Here is a 6,138-nt window from a genome sequence, read left to right as displayed (position 1 = left end):
AGGGTTTCTTCAATATTAGTGCATAAAGACCTGCCCCATTGTTTTTGATAATTGTGTAATATATATTTGGAAATGATATTTCAAAAAAGTAGGCTATTCTTTGGAATAGTTTTAGATTTACAGAATTGAGAAGGTAGTATGTACAGAGAGTTCTCGTGTATCCACTCATCCAATTCTCCCTGTTATTAACAGCTAGCATTTGTATAGCACGTTTGTGCAATTAATTAATAAAATAGCATTGATTCATTATTGTTAACAAAAGTTCATAGTTTATTCAGATTTCCTTTGAATAATTTTTTCTGGTCTAGGATCCTATCTAGGTACCACATTACATTTGCGTGTCATTTCCTTAGGGTTTCTTTGGTTACAGCAGTTTTGATGGTTTTGACAGTTTTGAGGACTACTGGTCAACTATTTTGTAGGATGCCTCTCTTTTGGAGTTTGACTTTTTACATTTATTAAATTGGGGTTAAGGGTTTTAGGGAGGAAAAGCACATAAAGAGCCATTTTATCACATCATGTCCAAGATACATGCCATCAACCTGATTTATTGATATTGAGCTTGATCACTTGGCTGAGCTAGGATTTATCAGTTTTCTGTACTGCAAAGTTATTCTTTTTTCCTTCCTTTCATGCTGTCTTCTTTGGAAGGAAGTCACTATCCACAGCTCATACTTAAGAAGTAGAGAAGTAATGGGAAATTTTAAGTACCTGTTAAAGTTATTTTTACAAATTGGCTAAAGACCAGAGGATAGTTGGTTGCAAAGAAAGGGAAGAAAACTAAAAAAAAAAAAAAAAAAAAAACCCAAAAAAANAGGAAAAAAAAAAAAAAAAAAAAAAAAAAAAAACCCACAAAACAAAAAACCCAGAGCCATGTTTCAGAGGCTCTTGAGTTTCATGAGCCACTGAAGATTTGTGGGGTGCTACTGATGGAATCATTGTATCAGCCAGAGATATTACCAGACCTGTGCTTTAGGAAGATTAAGTTTGTGACAATATGCGGAATTAATTCAGGAAAGTAAAAAACTAGGGAAAGAAGACCAGAAAGGAGGCCATTGCAACTGTTCTGTCAATTGATGTTAAGAAGGGCCTGAAATGGGGAGGTGAGAGTACAGAGCAGAGGATAATCAGAAGGAACAATCGAGGAGACTTGGTAACTTTCCCAAGCAACATTCTGTGGAAGAGTCAAAGGTAACTTAGATGTCAAAACTGCATGAGTTGGATAATGGTGGTACCTTTAACAGAAGTAAAAGACAGGAAGAAGAATTGGTCTGGGGCTCAGGATGAGTTTGATGAACTTGACTCTGTGAGCTGGAAGGTCCAGCAGCACCATCAGGTAAAAAGTTGGAAATGCAGCCCTGAGGTCAAAATTGGACACATAATTTTGAAAACTTTTCACCTAGAGATGAACTTGAAGCTGGGGGAATCTGTAGGGAGTGGGGCATCCACTAAGGCGATGAGACGAGGGGAGGGCTCAGGGCAAAGGAAAGGAAGACCAAGAGCAAAGGAGGCAGAGGAATAGGAGGAGGCTGTCCTAGGGCTATTGAGGCTTTGAGTGAGTGTCAAAGCTAATTGAGTTACATTCTACAAAAGTCATCAGCTTTTGTCTTTTTGCATAATTCATTCAGGTTTTCTGCTTTTGTCACCTTTTCTCTTATATGTGTCTTTTGTGGATGTTGCTGTTTTCTAAGTTGGTATCACCTTATTATTTTGCTCTTACCCAGAGGTAGTTTACTTTTTTCAGTTCATCTAAATGGCTTATCAAGGGCCACATCAACAATTACTACAATTTAGTTAACCAGTTCCGGAAGCTGACATAAACAACTTGTGACCTGCCTTGATTGGGGCACATTTATAAGAAAATAAGTTTTAGTAACTGATCTTGCATTCATTGAATTGCATTATTTTCATTTCATATTTTACATGGAAGCCAATAGTTCCATTTGTTTCAAGTTCTTTTTGTTAACAGCTTGATAACATTTGTGAAAGTGTTTTTTTAGTGGCTTCTGGGGATGAATTTCCCCTAAATTCAGTCTATCCTCAGAATGGATTGAAATATGTGCACATTTTTATTGATTGGTTTACTGAAATCACACTTGATGTGGACTAAGTGGAGCCAGACATATTTTATTTTTTAAAAATCAATTCTTCTCCATTGCAATTGCCCCTTTCCTAGCTTAGGTCACCATTTCTTAGCTACATTACTTCAGAAGCCTTTTAACTGGACTTCCCTGGTGTCTTTATTTTTTCCACATCATAGCCAGAGAGCTTTTTCTAAATGCAAATTTGACCACATTATTCATCTATGAAAAAAATATTAGTGATTCCTCATCGCCCTGAGCAACACTTAGAAAACTTTTCATGATCATTTTCTACTCTTGCTATTAAGCCACCACAACTCTATATTGCAGCCCATCCAGTAAGAGAAGAAAAGAAATAAGATATAAATTTTGGAAGGGAAGAGAGAAAATATATTTATTGTCTACATAATAAATCTCAAAAGCAACTAAAAAAGTGTTAAAACTAGTGAGACAGTGAGTTACCGTTATGTACCCACCAGAATGGCTACAAGTGAAAAGACAACAATACCAAATGTTGAGAAGATGAAGCAAAAGGAACTATGACAAAATACTTGACAATTTCTTAAAAGGTTAAACATGGATCAGTACACACACACACACATGTATTTCATTATATATCTCATTATATTTCTTACTATAAATATATACATACACATACATATAGCCTTCAAGAAAAATCAATGCATATCACATTTCTAAAACAAAACACTTGTTCTTAACAGCTTTATTCATAATAGCCAAATTAGAAACAAACCAGATATCTATCAGCAGGAGAAGAGATACATTTTTGTCTATTCTATAATGATAAATACTACTTAGCAATAAAAGAAAGTAACTACTGGTACATAAAACAACATGGATGAATGTCACAGGCAAAAGAACCTAGACACAAGGAGTACATACTGAATGATACTACGGATGGACATATGAGTATGTATACAAAGTGAGAAGATTTTTGCTTTAGATGTTAATGCCCACTAGAAGGCATCCTTTACAGAAGATGTACCGAACAAGCAAGTAATCAAAACAACTTAGACGTTAGCACTCTTTGGCAACTGATACAATAGGCGTACGACTGGAGAGATGGAGGTTAAGCATGGGCCCAACAGCATGGACTTCCACTTACCAAGACCGTTAGAGTTACTGCCACCTTGGAACGTCCGTTCTGCCAGCAATGGAGTCCATTGCTCTATTGATATGGTATTGTTTTTCAAGGAGATCAACCAGCTACTGGGTGGCAAGTTGATTTCGCTGGAATGCTTCATTCTCACACAACTGAGCATCTATTCAGGGTGTGAGTATGCCTTTCCTGCCCACAGAGCATTGCTATCTGGGGACTTGTAAAATACCTGCTCCATTAGCATGGGAGTCCACACATTATATCATGCAATCAGGAAATACAGGTCACAGCTAAGGAGGTACAGGAGGGGGCCCATGACTATGGTCGTTTTGCATACTGCATCATTCAGGAGCAGCTGGGCTGACAGAATGTTGGAATGGACTATGGAAGATATAATTCAAGTATCAGCTCAGAGGCAATGCTCTGTGAGGGTGGCATGCCATCTTCCAGGATGCAGGGTATGCCCTGCATCAGAAACCCTTATACAGTTCTGTGTTTCCAATAGGAAGTATATACCTGAGGTTCAGCGGCCAAGAAGTGGCTCCTTTCTTCATTCACAATGGTTTCCTGAAGGACTGTATGCTCTGAGCTCTTCAGAGTTAGTGGTCTTGGTGCCCAAAAGGGGTTGGGGACATGGCAAAGATCTTGCTGGATGATACATGATGGCTGCTGCCTGGGCCTTTGGACTACATATAACCCGGGACTAGCAAGCAAGAAGAGGAGTCACCATGGTGGCAGGGGTAAGTGGCAGGGATCCGCAGGAAAGTATAAGGGCTGTCGTTAGATAAAGAGAGGACTAGGTGTGGAATTCAGATGATCTGCCTGGGCACTTCTTGGAACTCCCTTGCCCAGATGTAACTGAATGGATTAGTGCAGCTACTTAAGCCTTTTGTGCTCCCAAATCTGTCTCAGTGTCTGCTCACTGTAGGATCCAATTAACACGCTGATAACTTCGTTTGGGTCTATTATATCCTTATGAATGTTTTGCCTACTTTATCTAGGTTTGGGAGATGTTTGTTAAATTCTCTTTTATTAATGTGTCTATTTATCCTTTTTTTTTTTTTTAGCTTTATGAAAGTTGCTGTTCTATTACAAGACGTCTTCAGCTTGTATGGTTCCTGTATGCAAAGTTTTCAGTTATGTGCTTTAATTAAATTAATACCAGCTCCTCACCAACATGATTCAAATTTTGCTTATGATGGTATGTTCATTATAATTGCATAAAGTGCTAACTTTGAAGCAAGTTCTTTACTTCACAAATTACTAAATAACAATGCTTATCATGGTCAGTGGCCAATTCAGTCACTTCTCTTAAAGTCTTTTGGTGATTGGGACACTGCACATCTGTGTCCAGTCATTCAGGTCTGGGACAGAGAGCAAAGCATGTCATTGTGCTGTCTTCTGGCCTCCCAGTGATAAACCCACGTGACATTTTACAAAAATTGATAATCAAAAGAGAGAATTGGCAAACAAAGATAAAAACACAGCAAAGACACTCAAGTGACAATGCTGGAAGTGAAATTTGGGTCAGATATAAATGTCATAGAAGTTATATAGGAGCTATAGAAGAGATATTTAACTGCAGAATTCTTGACATCGTTGTTGCTTGGGAGACTCTAGATATGCAGTCAGAGAAACTTAGTGAAGATACACTTACTGAAATAAATAAATTTTTATGGCAAGCACCCCAGAACAAAAATGATACTGGCACAAAACTTCACATTAAAGGAACTCCTGAAAGTATTTCACAACACTGAAAACACAAAGAATACATTATTGGAAGTAATTCAAACTTAGAAGAATGACCATTTCCAAGGAGTAGAATAGATGCTCCATGTATCATAAATTATGCAGGGAAGAAGGCAAGCACCCTTGATGTTTTTTTCTTGATATGTCTTTTAAAAATAAATAAAACACTTTAATTTTCAAAGTTTTCAATGTTATAAATCATACTAAATAAATGTTAGTTTTTCTATTTTATTTTCCATATATATTTATAAGAGTTTGTTTCCAACAGAATTTTTATTTTTAAAAAATGTTTATTTGTTTTTGAGAGAGTGAATCCACGAAGGGCAGAGAGAGAGGGAGGCAGAGGATCTGAAGCAGGCTCTGTGCCAACAACAGAGAGCCCGACGTGGGGCTTGAACTCACAAACCGTGAGATCACGACCTGAGCGAAAGTCAGACACTTAACCAACTAAGTCAGCCAGGTGCCCCTCACAAAATTTTTAAAGGCCATCAAAGAATCACAATCTTTCCATTGATTATTAAGAGTGACTTCCAGGAGAATGGCAAGATGGCAGAGAAGTAAGGAGCTCCGTGCATTTCACTTGCATCCATCTCTCAAACAGAGAAGGCCTGAAGTCATAGGACACGGAGCCACAGGAATTTAGGAAGAGAAAGAGACAGAATACACTGGGAAGGAAACCTCATAAGTGCGGCTGCCTCAAGAAACAAGCCAAAGTGCACATGGTGGAGAGTCCCAAATACCACTATAGTAGGGAAACAAAATAACCAAACTCTCAACAAGAGAAGCCAAGAGACACCATTCAAAGAACTCTTCCTAAACAGACAGGCCCTGAACAGTCAAAGAGCCCTCTTTAATACAGCAGAACTCTCAGGGACAGAGTGTACAACAAGCTTTTAAAATTAACAAGAGATAGCAAGGTAACTAAAATGATGGAATGGAAAAAACTCTCTTTCAAAGAAATTCCAGGAAGAAATGACAGCTAAAGAACTGCTCAAAACAGATATAAGCGACATAACTGAGCAAGCATTTAGAACAATAATCATAAAATTAATCGCTGGGCTTGAAAAAAGCATGGAAGACTTCAGAGAAACTATTGCTACAAACACTATGGAGCTTAAAAATAGTTATGATGAATTTAAAAATGCTATAAATGAGGGGCGCTTGGGTGGCTTAGTCGGTTAAGCGTCC

Source organism: Crocuta crocuta, unplaced genomic scaffold (assembly GCF_008692635.1).
Source record: "Crocuta crocuta isolate KB4526 unplaced genomic scaffold, BGI_CrCroc_1.0 scaffold102, whole genome shotgun sequence".
NCBI classification, from domain to species: Eukaryota; Metazoa; Chordata; class Mammalia; order Carnivora; family Hyaenidae; genus Crocuta; species Crocuta crocuta.
The sequence above is the reverse complement of the archived record's forward strand: the minus strand, read 5'-3'. Positions refer to the sequence as shown.